The sequence below is a fragment of the Chelonia mydas genome, chromosome 12 (genome assembly GCF_015237465.2).
Source record: "Chelonia mydas isolate rCheMyd1 chromosome 12, rCheMyd1.pri.v2, whole genome shotgun sequence".
In the NCBI taxonomy this organism is placed as follows: Eukaryota; Metazoa; Chordata; order Testudines; family Cheloniidae; genus Chelonia; species Chelonia mydas.
Window position 1 is genome coordinate 31,388,541 of NC_051252.2, and position 24,792 is coordinate 31,413,332.

The following is a 24,792-nucleotide window of genomic DNA, read 5'->3' on the forward strand; positions in this document are numbered from 1 at the left end:
TATGGCCTTTCCATCCATCCACATAGTTTAAGCCAGTGGTGGGCAACCTATGGCCCGTCAGGGTAATCTGCTGGAGGGCCACCAGACAGTTTGTTTACATTTGCATGGCCACCCGCAGCTCCCAGTGGCCGCGGTTCGCCATTCCCAGTCAATGGGAGCTGTGGGAAGCAGTGGACAGCATGTCCCTGCAGCTCGCGCTGCTTCCTGCAGCTCCCATTGGCTAGGAACGGCGAACCACGGCCACTGGGAGCTGTGGGTAGCCGTGCAAATGTAAACAAACTGTCTCGCAGCCTGCCAGCTGATTACCCTGAAGGGCAATAGCTTAAACCAGTGGTGTGCAACCTATCAACCAAGCTCTCATTATCTTGTATCTTGATTACTGCAACATCCTTTTCTCTGGCATTGTCAAACGCAATCCTGCACAGCCCATATTCATTCAGAATAAGATCATAAACCTAGCCCATTGCTTTGACCATGTCACCTCTCTCTTTGCATCCCTGCACTGGCTCTGCCTTCTCTCTCTCCGATCAAACAAACTACCCGTCTTCACTTTCCAGGCCTTTCACGGTCAATCCCCACCCTATCATCTCTCATTCACTATTGAGATGCCAGCTCCCACCTCCGATCATCCCATGATTGCTTCCATCAGCCATTTGTTACATTTTCAGACAAGCAACTCTGTGCTTTCTACCATGTTGCCCCACATGCTTGGGAAGAGCCCTCCATAAACATCTGCAAAGCTCCCTCATTATCCTCCTTCAAATGCTCCTCTGCCATGATGCCTACAAAGAAATTGATAACAATTAGACTGCTGATGTGCTGACATCACTGCCAGTCATGCTGAACAATACTGTCTGATGATTTCCTTGTACTGTCTGTATACATCTTGTCTCTTGTCTTATTGTAGATTGTAAATTCTTTGGGGGATAGGGACCATCTTTTTTCTGTGTTTCTAGCATAATGGGATCCTTGTTCATGACTAGGGCTCACAACAATACAAATAATAAATAATACTAACAACTATACCAATAATTTCATCCCTCCCTACATTGCAGCCACTTCTGGAGCGGAATGTGGCAATGTGTTTAATAATTTTGTATTGGAAGCACAGATGATTTTATCCAGTTGAATCTGCAGGGGGAATTTGGGTCAGATTTACATTCTGTGCAACCCCAATGAAACCAATGGAGCTGCAGAGGGAGTAAATCAGCACAGAAGTTTGGACCTGGAATTCAGCCAGAAAAACAGAGTAACCAAAAGTCAAAGTCATGCCACATTAAAGAGAGCTTGTACATTACTATTATTGAAGCAATACATTTGCTTTCCTACACAAGGTAAATGTACTTTAGTTAATCGACACTAGTTGCATACTGTCGGCATGAGAGTTATTTTATTACTATTAGACTGTTACTTTTCATGAATGGACTCTTGGCCAAGGGCTACAGGATAGTACCAGGGGAAGATCAGAAGATTACAGTGAGCTGAGCTGATAAGAGAATGGGTTAAACAGGAGCTATTCTTATTCGTATGACAATCATTCGATAAGAGAATGGGTTAAACAGGAACTAATCTTATTCGTATGACAATCATTCTTGTGAGTATATTTTCAGGCCCTGCTATTTTTGGTTGTCAGTGTGATCTGTTACCACAATATGGAATTAGAATTTGAATACAGGCAAAGTAAGAGCACTTCACACGTACACACGCCTACACACCCCTCTCTTCCATCAGAGAAGAGCTTCATTCCTCAACAAGGTCAAATTGCATCAATAAGGTGCTACAAGAGAATAATCTCACCACACATTAAATTGTGGGGGCTGTTGTCTGGTGTGTAGGAAAAGGTGTGTGGCCCCTTGAAGGGCTAGATAACCAGAGAATGACTCATTGTGGCAGCTTCAGACTTTGTCAGCATGGGGATGCTAACCCATCCCCCCACAGGTGACCAGAAGAGAGGGGAAACTATTTAGGTGCTGGAAAAGCTCTTTTTTCCTTGACCAGGTGGTGCAGGACCCACTCGCACCCTACTGAAGTAGTTAAATCCCAGGTTTTTTCATGATCTGCTGTGAACTTATGCTAGTTGCTACCTTCTCATGGGCTGGGAAAGAATGTTTTCCCTGACCACTGGATTGGCCAAAGCGAGGTGGAGGGTTTTTAATCTTTCCCACAGCAGGCCAGGGGCTTAGTTGGGCAGACATGAAGCAGGGGCTAGGCTATGATGTTGCAACTTGTTATATAAGCATGGGGAGGATCCACAAGGAAGGGACACAGTGATCTGATAAAATGCGTTGGTAAGGGATTTAAGGGAGGTATTCTTTAAAGGAGCCAAAAGAGGGGGTTTTCGGAGCTCCTTTGATTGGTACGGTCAGTCATTTATAGCCCCCCATTCTAGAGGTGGGAGGTAGTAAGTTCCCAGCAATGGGTTGGCTGGAGGGCTGACAGCAGCCTCCCACTGCAGGTATATGTAAATGATTATGGAATTATCCACACTGTACGCTTTTATCTACTGGGCACTCCCTGACATTTAGGAATAAAGTTGCAGCCTAGTTAAACCACATCCAGTGTCTTCTGTTCTCCTTCTGGGATAGCCAGAAGATCTCTCGTCTCCCTGGATCAGTTAGGGAAATGAAAACAGATAATCTTGGATCTTCATATCAGAGAATTCTATTTATTTTAAGGGTCGATGGGGCATTATATTCATGACAAGTTACTCACCTGGGCTTGAAATTCCATGTCAGGTGAAGATGACGTCACTCTCAGAGGGATCTGCACATTAAGAGCCAGACTCTCTCTGCCCCTACTTCCATGGTATAGTGGGACACAGAAAGTCTGCATCTCCCCTTGCTGAGCAGGCAAATTGGACTGCTAAACTGAACTGCAGTCTGAAATTCTTAGGCAAGTTGCTTCACCTCTGTGCTTCTCTTTCCTCTCCCATCCTTGTCTGTCTCATCTATTAAGACTGTCATGGGTAGGGTCTTTCTCTCACTGTGTTTGTACAGTGCCTAGCACAAGGGGGTGTGCATCACAGTGCATAGAGGTGACTGTAATGTAAATAAGAATAAAAGGGAGCAGCTTTCACCCACACGGGTGGGTAGAAGTAGATGTGGTCCCATTGTAGGATCAATGAAAAAAATCATGGTTTTCTTGAATGTATTCATTTTTGAGAGAGAATTTGCAAATGCTTCTTGCGCTGTAGATCACTGGTGAGCAGTTGGTTGCAAGCAGTCAATATTCAAAATTAAAGTTGAGTATGGACCGGACACATTGATAACATGGTCTATTCATTTCTCTTACTAGATGAAAGTAAGTCTTAAAACACTCAACATTTGCAAAATCAAAATTTGTTTTCTGCAAATATTCTTCAGTGTTGTTTTAAAAATCTATATTTCCACAAACATTTCTGCCACAAAATTTCACTGCTAGACTCTTCGTGGAAGGAAAACACGAATATACGTGGGAGGGATCCTTGGTCTTGTTTGGAGTGCAGAGATGTGGGTCCAAGGTATTGCCAAATTGGTTCCATTCTTCTCCAAGGTTGACATGGCCTCAGGTTTCACTATGAAGCTTTCAATGAGCCATACACTGTAATTACAGGATTTGGGAAGTCAGCATTACATCTGGTTCCTAATAGAACAAGCTCTTCTACTAAAACGTCTATGACCAGGAAAAAGTGCAGCAGTCTTATATTGGTTTTGCAGACACAGCCATTATGCAGTAGAATCATAGAATATCAGGATTGGAAGGGACCTCAGGAGGTCATCTAGTCCAACCCCCTGCTCAAAGCAGGACCAATCCCCAATTTTTGCCCCAGATCCCTAAATGGCCCCCTCAAGGATTGAACTCACAACCCTGAGTTTAGCAGGCCAACGCTCAAACCACTGAGCTATCCCTTCCTCCAGTTGATCTAATCCTGTGTGACGGGCACTGTACTCACTTGAAGACTCAAAAAAAGAGGCCTAACTCCAAACTGTTTTGCCTTGATGCAAGATTTTAAAATTAACTTCTTAAGGGAAAGTCTACTCATGTAAACAGCTAGAAAGGTCAATTTGTTCTACTAATGCTGGAAGCAATACTCCAGCTGATACACAGTCACACAACTCCATGGCCATAATGAAAACACAAGGTGCCCGATTCTGCTCTCCCCAGATGTAAAAGCATCACACTTCTGTAAAAGTGGGGTCAGAATTGGGCTGTTGGCTCATTTACAGATGCTTCATACTTGTATTGCATCCATTTGATTTTTTCCCAATCCTGCAGTCTTTGCACACCCACAAAAGCCATCAGGCCCTTTGTCTACTCTGAAGTCAATCTCTAAGGCCACTGATTCTGTGAATTTTGCTTTAGCTCAGACACACACTGTCAACACAAGAGCAGCTCAGGCTTCAGAGAGATTGGTCAAAAAAGTAGGTCAGCCTGTGACAAGCTGTTCTGTGAGTAGCATTTCTCTCTCCTCTCATTTCTCCCTTTCTAAAAGAAATGTGCGAAACCAATTCCTTTGAAAATCACAAAAACATTAATTGTATCAAATGGAAGTAGAGACAGTTAACTAAATATGTTGCAATTTGAGCCTTTTTTTTAAAATGAGCAATTATAACAGACTATCACGTATTCTCCATTGTGACTTTCTAGAACAAATCTAGCTGGCTCAGCCATTTGACTTGTTCTTGGGTTCTGCACAGCCTACAACCATGTCAGTGGAGCTCTGCTTACTGCACAGAAAAAAAGAAGCTGCAAATAGAGCTGGGGGAAATGTTTCAAAAATTTTCCACAAACATTTGCTTCTTTAGTTTTATATGTATTCATTTGCTTAACCCCTCCCTTTCAAAGAGCATTCACAAGATCAAGTTTTGCCGGCATGAAGATTCACACAAAGTGAGTTTCATAGTCGCATGTGCAAGAATTCACAGAAACTGAATTTTAGATTTTTCCGCACAAGTATTGATGCCAGAAGTGTTTGCGCATTAATCCAATCAACAAACACTCCCAAAAGAATGTGATTTATCTGATCTACCACAACTAAAACAACTCAAATAGAATATTTGAATCTCAAATATTTGCAGAGAACTGTTCGAGATCAACACAGATTTAAAAAACAATCAATCTCCAAAACTTCATCAATACTTTCAAATGACAAATAGAAGGAAATCAAGTGTGCTCACAGATGGAGCATTTGCCGAACAGAATACAAGAGGTTAATTTATTCCAATAAATTATTTGTTGCAAATTATTCACTCAGATCAAGTTTATTTGTATTACATTATCCCCAAGGGGCTCTAATCAAAGTCAGGGTCCATTTGAACAGCTAGGCACTGTACAAACACATAACAAGAGATCGTCACCCCCCTAAAGAGCTTACAGTCTTAATAAACAAGACAGACAATGGGTGGAGGAAGGAAATACTATTCTCAGCATTTCAGAGAGCAGGCACTGACATACAGAGAGACTGAGTGACTTGCCCAAGCTCATACAGGAAGTCTTTGACAGAGGCGTGTGTTGAACCCTAGTCTCTTCAACATTAGTTCAGAAATATTCATAACGAAACTACATCCTATCCAGTTAAAGTCTATGGATCCCTTACATTTAAATATACTGCTCCCCTCCACTTACTGTAAATCAGACCATAAGTTAACTCAAAGACTTTTTCTTTGTTTACCCCAGCCCTTTGCTTATAGTGATTGTGGCTACGCATTTCCTCCTTTGGTTTGTTTAGTAGCTCAGAAAAAGACGGCAACGACTAAATCTGATGTGGGAACACTTTTTCTTCTATATCAAAGAACCATCTGCTAATACACAAAATATAAACAAAGTTACTGGATGTGCATGAGCCACCTGTGGAGAAGCAAGGCACAAGGAGTGACCGTACCACATCAGGGAATGTTTGTGTTTATTCTGGACTACATATTTTTCTGGTTTATTTTATCTTTGGGTATTTTTCCCCCGTTCTCTAGTCTTGTTGTTTTAAGTTAAATGCAGCCAATTCACTTTAGAGAAATAATAAATATTGCACTTTTATAGAACATTTTTCCTGCTATCAATGCACTTTGCAGAGGGAGACAAAATTATACCACGGAGGCAGCTGTTCAGCTGACTGGCACAGAGTGGGGAAATGGTTTACGGCCTTGCCCCCCTCCAAACCTAGGTGTTTGCCAGTCCTAGGTTTTCTGAGCTGTTGAGGGGCATGAGGATCAGATTGTGTCCAACAGCTCCTTTCCCCATCTCCCACACCTTCTGCACTATGCCGGGCAAGGCATAATGCAGCGCTCAGAAAATACCTCAACCTTGTGCTTTTTCAGTTGTGTGGTAAGCACGAAAAAAAGATACCTTGGATGTTCTTAATCACCAGCAAACAGAATGATCTGCAGCAGTTAATGTGGTCAGCCAGCTCACTGTGGTCTCACCACAGAGGGTAAGAGAAAATATCACTCTAGAGGAGTAAGAATTATTCCCCTAGAGGAGATTTAGGGGAGGTGGAAAAGTTAGGGGCAGTTTATATTTAATGTTCAGTCCTTTTTCTTCATTTGGCCAGTCCTGAGGTTTTAAAACAGCCAGGAACTTGTGTCTTCATGTATATAGGCCTGCAAACCTCCGCCCTACAAACTGTAAGTCTGCATGGCTAAGATAAGCCTGTGGACAAAATATCACCAATACAACAATCAGAACAGGCTACCGAATGACCTGCTTCTTATAAGTTGGGTTAAACTGCTTTTGAATTTTTTATTGTGTTTATCTTTTCATGTTAATAGTACTGGACTGACAAGCCTGGACATTGGAGTCCTCTATTTACAGAGCAGATACAGCATAGACAATGGCAATGCACGCTACCACACACTGCCTCTTCACTGTGCCTCAACCCAAGCTAGAGGAGCCAGCTTGAAAGGGCAAGTGGCTCTGAGTCTCTGGGTCTATTCAGTCCTTGGCTTTTCTATAGAGAATACCAGTAAGGGTGCTAATTATGACATCTTGGTGCCCTGTGTTTGTTCAGTGCCTAGCACAATGGGGTCCTGGTCCATGACTAGGGCTCCCAAGTGCTACGGTAAAACAAATAATACACGATAATAATTGCAATGCATTTTTATGACGTGGACATCTGTCCACCAGAAACTAGACCAAGATCACCATATTCATTACATATAGACCATTGTTGCCAGCTGGTAACAACTTCCAGTCATTTGTGACTCTGGAGAGATTTGAACTGTTGAACTAGAAGCAAAAGACTCTAGCTTAACAATAGCAAAAATCCTTAGCAATACAGCACTCTGGCTTTAAATATTATTACATCCAAATTAGTCATTTAAAAGCCTGAAACAGTCTAGACATATGAGTATAAAAATCTGCTTGATAATGAGGGATATTTCATGTCAAAGAGCCCAATCTTGCATGGGGTGTGTATCCATATTATGAATATGTCAGCCCCACTGACATGAAGTAAGTACATGTAATGGTCATCATCTTCGCTAACACACCAGAGATTGAACCAGGGAAAAGCACAGATTGCTACAGCTAGAGCGAAAGAACCAAGCCCCTTTAGACAGGCATGAAACAGACTCATCTTCTGCAGATCAGGCATCCAGGCAGACCAGTAACACACTCATCAGCGTGTTAACAATGCTAACCAAAAAGCAGATTTCTGTTTTTATGCCTCAACATACATGTGCTGAGCATCCTCAGTCTATGCCATGTGCTAATATTTGCAAGGAACAAATACTTCTCCCCCAAAATAATGCCTGCGGCTTGATCGAAAAAAATAGTGGGTGAAATCCTGGCCTGACTGAAGTCAATGAGAGTTTGCCATTGACTCCAGTGGAGCCAGGATGTCACCCAGCATGTTTTAACAAATATAGCTGAGTACCCGGCAATGTTCATTCCTTTGGCTTTCCGAGTGCATCTCAGTAGAAACGGCAACAGCGTGTTCTGCATGCTGTAGTGAGAGATCCTTGCTCCTTTCTGTGTTTAATTATAGGGATAGCTCAATGGTTTGAGCATTGGCCTGCTAAACCCAGGGTTGTGAGTTCCATCCTTGAGGGGGCCATTTAGGGATCTGGGGCAAAAATTGGGGATTGGTCCTGCTTTGAGCAGGAGGTTGGACTAGATGACCTGAGGTCCCTTCCAACCCTGATATTCTATAATCTGTAATAAAATGCAAAATGAATGCATTTCAAGCTCTAGCCCTGACAACAGTAAATAGCAAAAGCCAGATGTGGGTTTTGCTGTACCTCCCAGAACTAGCTATCATTACTTTACACACACACACAGTCAGTTCCACTCAGAATGATTTCCATGCTGACAAGCCAGATTTATGAAAAGGGTACTTTAGAACTATTAAGAATGACATTCAATAAAATCCTCTGAATGAAATATATCTACATCTTATCCCTTTTCCAAAAAATCTACAGCCAGATCCTCAGCTGGTGTAAGTTAGCACAGTTCCTTTAAGTCAATGGAGCTTCACCAGTTAATTGCAGAAAAGGCTTATTATTTTCATAGAGAGATGCCTCATTTGCAGTGAGAACAGAAGGAGACCAACGAACACTGCAGAGCACTGTTCTCAGATGGATGGGCATGACCCCCAGGAGAGTCTTGAATAGGTGTCAGAGGATTTACGACTTGATCTTACCATATTAATAAATAGGAGGGGGGTCCTGGCTAGACAAGAGAAGAGTCCTGGTTCCCACTATAGAAAAGGAGGTCCTGGTATGGAAAACATTGTGTATCATTCCTGTAGAGCCGAGTGAACAAATACTAAAGATTCATTTATTTATTTTATTTTGCCTCATTTTTGGTTTTATGGATATCTGATCCCAATTGTCTCAAGTTCACTCATTATTCACCAATATTTTTTTCATGACTGTCTAACTTTCTATTTGAACTTCATCCTGTGAGCTATGCCCTTAGTGGTGACTGGCCACAGACATAACATGATATTGTTTTTCTGTTATTTGCTTGGAATAGTGCTAAGAAATGCTGATTGCATGAATGTTCTCAGCAGGTTAATACAAAGAGCACTAATACAACTAAGTCTACTCATTCAAATATTGAAATGAACACACAATATCTTTTTCCCATTGAAAGTGCTATAGAGAAGGCACGAGATTGGAACTGCTTCAAATATTTTCCATTTCTTTATATACATTTCCCTATCATTCTCTGGGACAATTCCATTATGACCATTAACCACTACTCTTTGTCTTATGATCCCATCAGATTTCAAAAGTTATGGAGCAAATTCCATTTTCACTTACCCTGGGAAAACCCCACGAAAGCGAATAGGATTGCACCAGTTTACCCAAGAGCAGAATTTGGCCTCAAACAAGATTGGGCTGGAAAAGTAGTTTGAGGGAGCACCTATGTCCCGCAGAGAATAGTGTAGAGATTCAGGAGTTAGTATTCTTCCCAGATTCTAGAAGGAAGTAGTGAACTAATGTCCATACATGATCTTAGGAAGTGCTCTTTCTGGGAGTGCCATCTTCTGCATGGGATTTAAAACCAAGACCCTGATAATTTCTAGCTATTAACAAACAAGCACAAACAACCCTGGTAAAGAAGGTGACATCACTAATGGAGGTTTCAGACAATAATAATCTATAATGGTGCCGTAGGATGGGCCACAGGCAAAGACAGACAGATTCCATCTACCTAAATTCCTATTGCAGAGTCAAGGGATTATAATTCTCTTTCACTTCCTGTCTCAAACTGTTTATTTCACATCAGAGGGGCTGCATTTCAGTTAATGGATAAAAGGATCCTTATGTATAGTTTGTAAAACATTGTGGGATTCTTCAGAATGAAAGCCATCACTAATTAATTTAAATTATGATATTATTATTTCAACATTATCATGGATGCCATCTATTCCTACCTCTGTTAGTGTCTCTTCTTTTTAATGTTCTTATCACAGACTCTGACTGGATTATTATTTGGTAAATTGGTGAGAATTCTGTTCAAGCTATCTTTGAGTTATATGTTTACCTCAATGACTGTCTGCCAAGAGTGATGTTTATGGCATATCTTGCATTGATTTTAGAATTTCTGAGAATAATAAAGCACTGAATGAGGTTCATTTATTCTCACAAATTAGAAGCAGTCATGTTAATATAGAGTAATATAATTTTGTGATTGCTTTTATTTGTTTCCTCCCTCAGATGGGGAGGAAAAAGAATCTAACCAACTTTGTTTAGGCTGTTGGTTTGACAAACAGAGGAACCTGCTGGATTATTTTTAAGCCTTTAGAAATAATCATTTAGTGTCTGATTCTGCCACCCTTTGCCCACACAGGGTAATTGTTATTCTGCAACTGGTCCCACTGGAATCAATGCAGCTACCCATAGAGCAAGGTATGCTTATTTTACAAGGGGGACAGAATCAGGCTCTTGTTTATTTAGGGTTAGGTTGTGATTTGGACGGACTACACACCCGCACAGGAAAGTAGGAACCTCCTGCTCAGACTGCTGCATGGTCTACCTGGTCCTGAGGGTCAGACATACTATTTCCTCCTCCCCAGCCGAAGAATGTGGGTGTAGAATGAAGGGAGGAGCCTGGGCTCCACCCCTTCAACATGCCAGCTGCCACAGCTGAGTCCCCTGGACCATGTTGTAATTTCCTACTGGTGAATGTCAGAGACCATGAGAAGCAGGGAGGATATCATTCCTCTGAGGCACGATGTCTTCTGGGCATACTCCTGGGTTGATGCCGTTTACCTACCACCCCTTGCTTAGGGCTGCACCTAAAGACTCCATCCAGCCCTGATCTATCTTTTTGAAACTGCTGAAAGAATAAACAGTTATACACACAGCTAGATCAACTTGAAACACATCAGATATCACAAACTATGCAAACAATAAAAGACCTGTAGTACTACGTTGTTCAGAAAAAAAAATATCAAAATTGCATCAGTAAGACTTTGTTAGCAACTATGCAGCAGACTCAGTGAATAAACTAGTGTATCGCCACCACCAGCCTTCACTTTGCAACAGCTGCCTGGAATTTTTATTTTCTTGGTTTTCACTTCATAACTCCACTTTCCTTTTCCCTCTTGATTCCTCTTGGCTGACACACTATAGCTGATGAAATGATCCTCGAGCCAGGAATGCTGGATGAGCGGCTGCCTGTGGACTGGTGCCAATGCTGCACTGGAAACTGGAAAACAAGACAGGCTGGCCTGCTCCCACATCTCCTCCAGGAGACAGATGAAGAGATAGACCCATTCTCTACTGGCCCCTGATCTAGGGACTCCAGTCCACCTCCAAACTGCCTCTGAGATCTGAATTGACAATGATGGACCCCCTGACTAAACATGAATGATACCAAGTTATGTTTCCTATTTCTATGGCAGGATTTTGATCATTAGCATCTCAAATGTGAATGCCAGCTTTAACTCGGAATGCATTCCCAAGAGTGAAGGTTCTGTGCATTATGCCTCAGGTCACATAGTAACATCACACAGTCCAAGTTTCTAGGAGAGGGAGAGAGAAAGCCTGTTTCCAGTGTGTCAGATAATTCTGCTGTAACACCACAACGCATACATAAATAAATACAATTCTAAATTCAGTGAAATATTTTCCTTCCTCTGCTCCTCCCACAGTAAATGAATACACTAGCAATTAATTACTGTGCTCAGCAACTCACTTCAGCAATTATTTAATGGATTCACTTCTAGGGGCCTGGAATAGAAAGCATAAAAATATATGGTTTTGCTCATTTTAATATTTGTAAGTGTTACAGCTTGCAAACGTTAGCAACAATGTTTTCAGACCTCTACTGTTCTGTTTAGGCTCATTGTAGTGTATCAGACCACAAGTATCAGGCACATATACAACTCAAAATAAGTGGGCATGCTCAATCTAGTATGCTTATCTGTAATACTTTAAAACTAAAATACTAACCAATATCTGCTACCGCATCTTCCTGATTTTCAATTATTAGAGTTAGTAGAGAAAAAGGATAAAATCCTGGATCCCCAAAGTCAATGGGAATTTTGCCATTGACTCCACTGGGACCAGGATGTCACCCAATGTCTCTTTTGTACATTTCCTGAGGATTAAGAATTAGAACAACTGAAGTGGGGCTCATTTTACCTTTAACATCTTTAGTGATTATTTCCAACTGCATATTTCCAAGACACTCAGCAGGTATGAAAATAATTTCTGAATCATGAAAAAATAGTTGTGTTCTTTCCTGCTCAGATTTTGCAAGTGCCTAAAAGTGCTAATGGTTTGGTCTCTCAAAGAGGCCAGGTGATTTCTGCCGAGAACTGACAACATTGTATAGGATGAACATTGGACAGTGCCAACAAGTGGTGAAGTGCAGTTCAAGGGACTGGTGACCTGGTAAGGTTATTTACCTCTACATGGGAGCCTCAGGAAAGGCCAAATTGCCTTAGTTCTCCCTGGTAGACATGACTTCAGTAAGGAGGCAGAGATGAGGTGGGGGAAGTGGCCTACAACAAGAACATGGGTGAAAACCTGAAAATCCAACTCTGCTGAATCTGTGTCGATCACAAAAAGTCTTTTCCTCCTTGAGACAAACTGTAGGTTGGAGTTGGGTGAATAACAAAAATAGAGTGGCTGCCAGTGCTTCCCACCAAACCGAGGAAGATAAATGCACTGGGCTCAGCATAAAAGCCAGCGTACATTCTCTTGGGAGCAGCATGTTTATCTGGTTGTTCCAAATTCACAGACAGTAAGCTAGGGGGGATGTTAGAGACCTGAACTTCCCCAGTGCTGAGCAGACTTTGGTTCATTCTACTGCAGACATAAAGGCCAGTAATGCCTTATATAACTCGGTTCAGATCCACACTTCATCAAAAGCCAGATACCTTCAGATATGGGATTTTAATTCAGACTCATCTCTACACATAGCGTATATGAAATATGCAGAGATTCAAATTTTTTCCCAAGTGGTCTCTGAATTAATCACTTTTAATTCCAAAAGGTTTATAGTTTTGGGTCTTTTTCTTCTAAGGGTGGCTAAATGATACCATAGAGCTTTAATTTCCAGCAAGGTGCATCTTAACCAAGCATTCACTAATAGAGTCATGCAGGTAACTCCCTGCACATCATATTACAACTATTTCCCCAGGGACTCCCAGTCATGTCCATCCACTTGTGACAGCCTCACTGCAATATAGCCCAGCCAATCCTAACCTCTTTTCCATGCTGCCTATGCCTCTGACAACAACTGAAACTTGAGAAAACCCCAGGAACATGTACTCATTTTCTAATACATTTTCTTACCAGGACAGCATGCAAGTCTGAGTTGAGACTCCATGTGTGTAGACAGACTATGTATCCAACTTAAACCATCTACAAATAGAGTCATGCAGCAATCAAGCAGGCTAAGTACACAGTAAAGGAGAAGCAGGAAAGCCTGTTAGGAAACCAGAGGGCATTAACATTACATTCACACTTATTTTTATTTATATTTAAATAAAATAAAATATATTTTATTTAAATTTATAAATATTTATTTATTCTTTCTTGAGAAACAATTTCAAATTTTATTTGTTCATTAATTAGAGGTTTAAGGCTATACTTTAAAGCCCGCCAGCGGTCCAGCTTCTGCAAGCATATGGCATCAGTGCTCTGGGAGCTGCGCATGGCTGGCTTTGTGCTTCCAAGTGGAGTTTACAGATTTTGACCAATAAAGCTCTAAATGGCTTAGGACCTGTGTACATGAAAGACTACCTGTCTCCTTGTGCAATACTGCCACATCTATGACCAACGAAGCACCTGAGTTGGATCCCACTCAATGAACTGGGATTTGGCAGGAGAGCATTCTCTACATGGGGCTCTCATCTGTAGAATAAGCTTCTGCCTTTGCTACAAACCCATTTGGAATTGTTGCCCTATGAGGTATGCTATCTTTTTTTGCCTGGCTGGCTGATCTGATTGGGGCTTAATGGAGAGAAGGATGACTGTTCACATGATGGGATGTTGGTTTGGTGATGAAAGTCCTGCCTATCGTTCACACCTTGTGTTGGGAGTATCGTCCTGGAGATTTTCTAGGGGTTGCTGCTTGTTTGGACTTAGTTGCTTTAAACATTATCAAGGACCCACAGGGTAGCATATAAGCACTGTCTTCATGTATTATAAATTGCAAAAAATTAATATGCCTACTCCAATCACACACCTTGCTGTCCTAATATTTCTCTTTAAAACTAGAGTTGCCAGAAGGAAAGTGTAGAATCATTGCGGGGAGGGGAGGACGTAGAATCTCTGGGAACAACTTTGAGATCACCAAAGTGGTGTAATTCAGGAATATCTCCAATGAAGTCAATGAGGTTACAACAGTCTAAAACCAGTGAGAGATCAGAATCCGGCCCAATACCTTAAACAAGGACCACAATGCAAAAATGTTTGCAAACCATTTCAATAGTGAAGGGGGGCTTCATTTTAAAATCCTACAATATTTAAGAGGAGTGATTCACCTCTGTAAAGTTTAATCCATCTGATAGAATTCTGTAGGGGGAGTAAATAGTACAATATTCTAATGATTGCACTAGCATTGTCTTGTGTCAGGTGAACCTCTGGCATTTGTAGAATATATAGATTCCACTATGTCACCCAGGTGCACCTTTCCCAGTTGGATAACAAATGCCTAGTGTAACACTAGGGCTATATCCAAAAGCAGGGGAGTGCTACTTGTCTAGATTGGTTGCTCAGTTCCAGTCATTTTGCATTTATTCGGATGTGTATAACTATAGATTATGCTCTTTCTAGCCATGCCTCCTTGGCAGGGGGGCTCACCCATTTTTGCTCTGTGCTGCTCAAAGTTGTGCATACCAGCAAAAAGCCACCTTCACTTACTTCACAAGTCCCCAGGATCAATTAAACACACCTGATCCATCTCTGTAGCAAAGTACTAGCTTGTACTCCCTTTACACTGGTGTGTGGCAGCCATCTTGGGGACCAAAGCCAAGAGCCTAATATGTCTTAAGTAACATAAATAATTGTAATTACTTACCTGATGCTTATGTAATGAAAAACTCATTGTATCAATAGAGGATTTTGTTTCCGTTGCAATGATATTGAGTTGCCTATTAGAACTGAAAAGATCAGTCTCATCTTTCAATTTCTTCATTTTTTCAGCTTAATTTGGGCCCCTTTGTACATTGATAGCAGAGGTCGTCACAGAATACACTGTATACATTCAAGATGGCTCCTCTATTCTTTGAATGTTTTTTGGTAAGATTTTACTTTTGTTGACTAAGGCCTGACCTACACTTAAAATTTAGGTCAACATAGTTACAGCACTCAAGGATGCTAAAAATACACACTCCTGAGTGCCATATGCTGACCTAGCCCCCAGTGTAGACAGAGTTAGGTGAACAGAAGAACAGAAGTTATCCCACAATAGTCCCTGAAGCGTAGACATGATTTTAGCACACTTTATTCTGTCACTCTTATACCATGAGATTTTTTTAAAACTTCATCCCTACTAGGTTAACAGCCTGGGATAACATATGCAAATTGAACACATTAACAGTGATATGAAATATGTTAAGCATTGCCATTTATGTGCAAAATGCATCAAATATTAATGCAAAAAAACTATAAATAGAATGAATAAATAGTAAAATATGACCATAGAAAATGAAGCATAGAAACAAGCATAGAAAACGAAGATCCTTAACTGTCTATTTATTAAGCTAATAAAGAAAGCACATCCTTAACTGGGCAGGAAATGTAAGAGAAAATCATTGTGCTCAGGAGTGATGCTGATAGCCATTTAAATCATCTCCCTGGTGTTCCAAGATGACATATGCTGGTGAATGGGAAACTGGAAATTAATGTCAGAGGAATTTCAGCTATCGTGCTGGTTGGAAGCTGGTCACAGACATTCAAGAGATAAGCCCACTGATTTAGTGTGTATGATGAAGCTTATCACAGATCACTTGGGCATTAAACAAAATAATTGGGAAAACTGTGAATCAAGGCATAATTCTCTTATACCACTTAAAGCATGGATTTTGAGGGTCTCAGAAATAAGTGCCTCTGTTTGCAGGCACAGCATGGGATATCACTACTATATAAGGCTCATGATAGACAAATATTGTCCATAGGAACATCTTCACTGGAAATGCAAGTATATCATAGATGGAAATTGTATTGATAAGAGAAGAAAGAACGTTTTACCCGTACTATTAAATATAACAAAGTGGTTCAGTCAATGACAGCAATGGGTCTTCAGTTGCTTTAAATTCTCATATTGCATGAATAAATATTCTATTATCATTGTAAGTCCCGGGCAATGAGACATCCACCCAAGCCCGTATATCCATATGTAATTTGGCATAACTGGCAGGCTTTTCTAAAACTGAATAACTGAATAATAATTAAGGTCTTTAATGATGATTAGAACCATTACAAAAAGTGAAAAATTATTAATACAGTTTCTCATCTTCAGATTGCTTATGAGAGGAACATTTCTGTAGAAATGATGCATAATTATTACTCATGGATAGAGTATCAAAGCTAAATTAGTTGAATTTTCATTTTAAAAAAAATGTTTTCATTATGATAGAGCAAATTGCAATATTTGAGCATAATAGTTAATGTCTCCCTTTTTTGCAAATGATTCATTTTACATTTCCTTACTCAATTGTTTTAAGTTCTTCTATTTGTATAGTGCAAGAACTATTTACACCATCACATTCAGATCCTTTCAGGAATCAGACATATGCTCTGCATGTTAATTTTGTTCTGATGACTGCTGATTTCAGTGAAGCAATTATTACAATTTTTTTTATTTCAGATGTCATTATTTATCTGCCTCTAAACAGAAAATGCACCTACCGCTTTGGAATATACATTGCTAACCTTTATAAATCTTAATCATTAGCTAGCAGAGTGTTACCTTACATCTGCTTGTCCTTTGAACAAAGAAAGTGAAAGCACTGTTCGAATGGCAGATTTATCTCTCTCACAAATAGAGAGATCATCACTTTTTGGTGATGCATGCTGCAAGAGCAGAATAATAAGTCACTAAAAGTTAATTTCACTAATAACCAAGTGTCTTGGGGTATACATACCCTACACTGGCCCAGCAACTAAAGGGTTAATACAGGCACTCCCAGCCACTGCTGACTGGAAGCCTCACAACAGCTGGCCAGATAAAAGGGCTGGGAAACAGTGGGGTGATGTGGTTAGAAGAGTAGTGAGCAGGCTGGAGAAAGGAGCTCCAGCCAGCACACTAGTAAAAAGCTTCCCAAAGACGACTGACTGACAGGCTGGAGAGCCTGTAGAGACCCAGGGGAAGGTGGGAAGAAGCTCAGGGCACTGTCAGAGTTGAAGAACCCTGATTCTACTTATCTAGCTCTAAGGCCCTGAGCTGGGACCCAGTGGAGTGGGTGGGCCTGGGTTCCCCTATCAAACCCCTGATGGACTGGGAAGTAAAGAAAAGCTTTTCAGACTCCTGGGCACCAGGCACAGACTGACAGTCCTGCTGGGCTATATGAGCCCAGAGCTGTGCCACACTTGGCCAGAGGGGGTGCTGTTGCACTGATGCACTGCCTCACACCAAGTTGTGCAATTACAATTGACTCAGGATGTTCCAGATGTGGTCTGCTTTCCCTATACTTGCTTATGTACGAGATATAAGATTTGTGACACCACAGAAGTAACAGGTGATATATGTATTAGATGACCACTTTCACCTTCTCTAATTGGAAAAAAACCTGATACTCAGTGGTATTAATGGTATAAACTAAATTCCGCTAAAAGGTACTTCTAACCACCACTGGGCCAAATCCAGCAGCCCTGGCTCAGTCCTAATAAATTATAATACTTGGCTCTTAATGAGCCTGATCCAAAGAGCATTCATTCAACCTACAGGGAGTTTTGCCTTTGCAACAACTACAGAGTTTGGTACAGAGGTATTAAAATAATTGACCTTCACTAGGGAGGAGATCTGTATTTGTATTACTGTGACGGAATTTGGTAGATAAAAATCCTTGTAGAATGTAAAAGAAAATAGACCTTTTCATGGATGTTTGGAAACACCCCAAGGAATTGAACAGAAAATTATATTCCTGCTATCAAATTCTATAGGCTCTTTGGTCACACTTTAAATTAAGGTTCCATTTATGAATAGTTTATAAAGGTTAAAAATTATTAATATAAGTCTTATTAAATGGCTAACTTGTTAGAGACCTTATTAAGTTGCTTATAACCATGGCTTATAGCTATCAACACCACAAACTACTTATGTCTCTAATGTGCTTATAACTTATATTATTCACTTATTAACCATTTATATATGGAGCCTTCATATAAAGTGTTACCCGATATTTAAAAAAAGCTACAGAAACAATATCATTCTCTAGTATGTTCTGTAGGTCTTCAGAATATTTTTTTCTAAAATCCTTTTTATTTCATCACTAATTAATGTAATATGTTGTTTTTCCATAAGTTATTGGTGTTCTCTTTAAGATTAAATCGAGCTCACTTACTAATGCAAGGAGTCTCTCAGAAGTCAATGAAACTACTCATGTGAGTAAGGCAAATGGGATATAGGGCCAGATTTTTAAAAGGTCTTTAGGCATCGAACTCCCATTGATTTCACTGGGAGTTAGGTACCTAAATATGTTTAAAAATCTGGCCCTCGATACCCATATTTCATTGCAGAGAGACTGGTTGTTTGGGTTTATAAAAGAAGCATACATAATACTGCAGTGGAAAACATGCAGATTCAGCCAATGTTGTTTATGTACAAAGCAAACTCTTCCACCATTCCCTAGTTTACTGCTGGGCTCCCCCCACCCTCCTCCCTCTCCCCACACACACTAAAAAAAAAAACAAGCATAGAAAACGCTTATTTATGGTTTTATCATAATGCTTATTTATGGTTTTATCATCTGAGGATCTGATTCTTCTGTCACCAAGCTGTGAAAAATTTTAAGGAAAAATCTACACAGAAGGGAGGAGCTATCTTGAGAGCCTCCAGGTGGTGCAGGTTGCTATGCAACCACTTCCCTTGCCTGTACATGTCTGGAACAGCTGCTCCAGGTACAGCCAGTGCAGATCAGCTTATGAAATTGGGAAATTAGATCAAGGGGAAAGAGCAGACAAAAATCTAATGAGACCACACACTAAAGTATAGGTAATATTACTGGGTACCAACACAAATCCAGCACAGACCCTGGCATAGGGGTTACAGTGGCAGAAGTGGGTATTCACCCACGAAAGCTTATGCTCCAATACGTCTGTTAGTTTATAAGGTGCCAAAGGACTCTTTGCCGCTTTTACAGATACAGAGTAACACGGCTACCCCTCTGATAATAGAAATTCCAGGGAGACCCATGCTGTCTGAAAATTGACCACTGCTGTCTAGAAAGTGGGGGATGGCTAGAATGCCCAGGAGCTGCATCTGCATTGCAGCTCTCCCAGTGGGGCTCCACTGGGAATTATAGCTGCTTCCTTTTGGCAGAACCCCCAAGAAAAGGCACTGGCAGCAACATTGCCTTCCCTTTCCCTGGAACAAGTCACTCGTGAGGCACAGTGGCTCAGAGATATGCCACTGGCATCTCCTTGCACAAGCAGAGGTAAATTTGACCATGTGTTAATAATGGTATGCATTAACCCTCGATGCACAGTGTTACCGCTACTATTCTGCAGTCCAACCCATGCTAACAACACTTCTCTAACTACTACCTGTAGGCCACAATAATAGCTAAATCAATACCTTTAAGAGATTTGGTGCACCAAGCAGCCTAGTCTCCCATTTTAGTTAATCTCTTCCTTGCCTTGATGGGTTATTCAAGAAAGGTTCTTAGATACAGTAAAGTGTGCACTGGCATGCTAGCCTTATGCAGGTTCAGTTGGATCATAAAATCCAATAAACTCATTGTGGTGGATAGTTAACTGAACATACAGTATAGTCTAGTCATCTGCTTATGAAACCTGCTATGTTACTGCTGAAAAGAAACACTACAGGATTTATCTCTATAAAGACTCCCCAAGGTTTGGGGTGGGGGGGCAGAGATATGATAGAGTGGGAGCCAAAAGGAATAAATTCAGACATGCTTCAAGAACTATTAATTTGAGAGAATCAACCAAGAAACCAGCATAGCAAGATGCCAGTGTAAGGAGAAAAAAAGATGAACTACCTTGAGTAAGGAACACTGTTCCAATAGGGAAAAGTCTCAGCAATTGATAGGCATGAAGCCAATAGGTTTCTGTGGAAACTACTCTAAAAACCAAAGGCGATTTTATAGAAATTACTCTGAGGCGCTGTATAATTTATTAGGGGATTATCTCCTTTCTATAGTTCATTGGGGGTGGAAGGTCTTAATATCCTTTAGAATTCTATAACAGGGTGATATATTTTCCATTAAATTCCTCAGATGGTTAAAAAGGTTATCACTTTCTACAAAATTCTGCAGGATGTTTCCTCAAAGAAGATCTTGGATGACCAAATTTTACATCCTTTCTGAAACCCAGATGTCCACAAAACTATCTACTTTCTCACTTCTGTCCTTTTAAAATATTTGGGTGAAACCCTGTTACTAAAGTCAAAGTTTTGCCATTGACTTCAATAGGACCAAGATTTCACCCTTGGTGCTAAGGGAAGCCTTCATAGGGTATTAGCTCCGTATTTCCAGGAATTGTTTTTTGTCTCAATCTAAGCCATGTACAGAAAGGCCATCACTAAGATGCACACCACATGAACATCTATAATAAATGAACAAACCTCTGGGTTTCTTGAATCTTTTAGTTCATAAAGAGCATGGTGAAAAACACCCCAGGCAGAGGAAAGAGCTTGAGCTTGTTTGAGAAATAATCAATGGTAAAAAGGTAATATTTCAGCTATATATAGTCTGTTAAACAAAATAAATGGTACTTATACATAGAATACTGGTAATGTTGTGGGAGGAAAAAAATCATGGCAGAGAACTAAGTAGTAGAGGAGAATGTATGGCCAGAATAAGAAATCACTGACTTGCTTTACACAACAGAATGGGGTTTGTCCAGTACTGCATCTTCAGAGCCCTGCAGTGTCTCTGATACTGGAACAAACTTTCAGCCAGTTCTCAAAAGTAAAAAATAGAGAGTCCAGAATCTGTCACAGCTGCACTTTCTCCATTACAAGTAAAAAGCAATGAAACTATATGAAATTTGGCTTTGGACCCAGATTTGAATAAGGCTATTGCAGACTAGACTAATGCTGATATATTCTTTGGTTTCCACAGAAGTATTCTAAGTTTTCATGGCTGCAGCAAGAACCCACAATCCTCTGTTCCCTGCCAGACTTCCTCCTCTAAAAAGGGCTGATTCACAGCAATAGGAGACTGTGCACACTCAAGCATGCATGACCTAAAAATGGTAAAAGGGCTTCAGGATAGTATTGCCATGATATTTCCATGCACTATCAGAAATACTCATTTAGAGGATGCATGCAATGTGTATTTAGACGGTGAAACTATTCAGAATAATACATCAGCATGAATTTCATAAGCGTTTTGATATTAAAAGATAGCACAGCACTGGTAGATGTGTAATAATAGGCTCATCTGGTATCTAATGTGGTCTGACAGCCATGGTATCCCATATTAAATTTGGTAAGAGTTTCAATGGAATAAATGAGAAGGGGAGGGGGAGACAGACTCACTAAATAATCCACTTCTAATGGCCACAAAATTAATGCTTCTTAATCAGAATGAAACTCCATGTTTAACAATCCCCATTGTGCCTCAACAAAATCATCATGAAAACCTCTCACTCTAAAGTGAAACACAGACAGGATTAAGGTAGGAGACGAATTGTAAGTGTGATTTTGATCTCACACCACTGTAAAGCAGGAACTCCATTTAAGTCAAATGAATTATTATATCAGTGTAAAAGCAGTCTGAGTGAGTTCAGCATCAGGCCTTATGTGAATTCATGCCAAATTTCAAAGTTCAGACATTTCTGAGTTACTTATCTATATGGGAAAAATGTGTGAATTATGTTTTAAAGTGAGAAAATCAAAATCTCTCAGCCTTGCATAAGCGAAGAGGAGCATTTAAAAAAAAGTTGTGAACAAATAAAATGGTGTGAAAATATTGTCAGTTGGAACATAGAAACTCAATGGAAAATTTTTGGAAATTTTTAGGCAGGCTAAAAACCAAAAAACTTGATTAATTTAACAATAGCTTGTGAATCAGACACAATTGCAATGGTCATGATGACCCATTTCTAACAATGTTCTTTTTTGTAAACAAACAAGAATATTACCTGAGGAGTAAAAATGCCCCAAAACAAATATGCTTCTAATTTTACATCCATGGAAATGGAGAAACTAAGTGTTACCATTTCAGTGTCATGTACATTTGAACTGAAATGGGAACAACAAACAATTATCCTTGTTTTTCCCATGTATCTAACTATAGAAATATCCGTTGGAAAGAACAATTTGCTGGCTAATCTGACTCAGTGAAATCTCTTGCAGCTAATCAGTGATCACATCTTTCCTTCGCAGCCCATTATATGTCTTGCAATTGTTTCAAACTGACACTGGAAAGTTTTATGTTTCAGTTGACTTTTTCTAGCTATGTATTACCTTGTAAAGTATTATACTTTACATTTAATGTGCTCAAAGCTTATTAAATGCGAAGAACAGTTTCATAAGGAGGAGGAGAGTTTTTCAGGAGGTCAATCTACAGTTGTTCTAGCTATGTGCAATTTTACAGGAGTTCTTGTGTAGGAAATGAATATACCCACAGCAAGGTAGGGGCTTGTCCTTTATCGTGTTGTTGATAATCAAATGCAAGAGAGTTATTAATTATTTTTCAGATCATGCTTGTTAGTTTATTAATTCTCAAAGCATCTGGAATATACTCTGTGATCGCTAAGTGTTGTCGTAACCCATTTGCCATTTCTCTTCTGGTTTTGGAGCATACCGGTCCAAGTCATGTTCTTCCTGAGGGGGTATGGTAGCTGGCAGACAGAAAAAAATATGCATTGAGTAAATTCAGGGACTCTATGCCTGGCAGCCAAAAGTAAAGGAGGAGGAATGTTCCAGCCATTGATTTTCTATTGCATTTTCATTTGATAGAAAGATTTGCTATTACCACCAAAAATGCATAGCTTTATTATGCTAGTTAATTCATGTTTACACTGATTTTTCCTAAAATAGAGTTTTCACAGTTGCTGTTTCCTCTTCTAATTCTCTCTCGGAAACAATTCCCAAGAGGTGATGAACACCCACCACTCTTATTATAGGCAACTGGAGTTGCAGGAGCTCTGTCCCCTTTGGGACCATGTACTAATTCACTAGTGATAAACATTAATCTTAAAGGGGCTGGTCCAATCGAAATCAATGGAAATATTGCCATTGAAAGCAAAAGGCATTGGGTTAAAACTTTAATAATGTAGACCAAAATAAACACTGGGCATTTTAAATAAATGGTAGACAATTTTTTCAAACCTTAATTTGAATAGAAATATTTTTGGGATTTTTGTTTTATTTGAAATTACTTTTGTGTTTTGTTTAATTGAAACATTCCCACATAGTGTCAGAAAGCTAGTGCCTGGTCACCAGAGAGCCAGACTGACTGTAAATAAGAAATTGACCTGTCTAGTCCCACTGTCCAAACTGAGTGATTTGCAGTTACAAAAAATGTGGCTGCCTCCTAACTTAGGGTGATGGTGCCTTGCTTATTAATTAGCTGTGCTGTATACATAGAATTCTTAATACAGAATAATTAATAAGCAAGTGGAAGAACTGAAGCTAGACTGATAAATCTCCTCCTGACTGCCAGCCAGGCACTCCTTCATACAAGTCAGTGAGGTGGTGGCTGCTGCTGCTGTGTCCCATTGGGGGCAAGCCTCGAACAAGAAAGCTCTACTGAGCATGTGCAAATGGCAATTTGCAGAGGCTTATAACTTAACCAAAGATCGTTGAATTTTCATGGTGGACAGTAAAAGGCATCTTCCTGACTCCAAGGCCATCCCTCTTCCAAAAAAAGTTTCTAGTCCAAACCCAGGAGATGCTAGAATATTTTTAACATTGTCAAAACTATTTTCCCCTAACTTCATACTCTGAAGTGACTAGCATTTTTGGTGAAACTTTCCCCCAAAAAATTTAGCCAGAGTCAGATACCAAGCATGGAAGAGTTCAGCCCAAATCAGTAATAGTTTGACAAAGTTATAAGCAACTAATAACAGGGACTTACAATGCAAACTGTTACATCATCAATTTTAAGCAATGTATTCCATTGCTTTTTAATCAAATACATTTTTCATTACAACACTGTGGCCACCAATCATCAGCTGCAATTAAAGAGTGCACAGTACAACTCGAGGAGGTTGGTATGGAAAGGTGGTTTAAGGTTTGGCTGCAAGCTGGGCCTGAGGTCTGCTGACCTTGCTTGGCTCTCATCAATCCAAAGGGGACATTATTGAAATCCAGGGATCACTGAAGCACGGGGAACGCCCACTCATGACCTATTTTCACTGGCCATGTCTCACATGTTGGCACTCAGGATGAGATAGTGTAGGAGACACTATGGTGTATCCACATTACCAGAGGATCCTCCTTGGCTGGGGTGATTCTCCCATGCCCCATTATGCCAGCATAATGCACTGGTCAATGTGTTACATGTCCCCCTCTGTACCTAAATCACAAAGGATGTGAGACTATTATAGCCCTACCCAGAGGGCTGGGCTCTTTAGCTCAAGCAGTAGAGAGAGCGAGAGACTCATGTTTTTAGCTCTGGAAGCCACTAGTTCAATCACTGATGGCAGCTATGATGGTGGCCATTGCACCAACACAATGAAAGCAGCCACAGCACAGACTACTGCACTGGGCAGCACAGCACGG

The 24,792-nt window shown here is 40.3% G+C and overlaps 1 long non-coding RNA gene across 2 annotated transcripts in view; it reads right to left on the reverse strand.

Moving 5' to 3' along the window:
- LOC119563680 overlaps nucleotides 1-24,792 on the reverse strand; it is a 193,071-nt gene that overhangs the window by 63,049 nt on the left and 105,230 nt on the right. Inside the window, exon 7 of one of the 2 annotated variants that reach the window (XR_006285096.1) lies at nucleotides 2,713-22,907. This is a non-coding gene — a long non-coding RNA (uncharacterized LOC119563680). Of the gene's footprint in view, nucleotides 1-178; nucleotides 22,908-24,792 lie in introns of those variants that run through there. The other variant, XR_006285095.1, reaches the window with a different exon arrangement.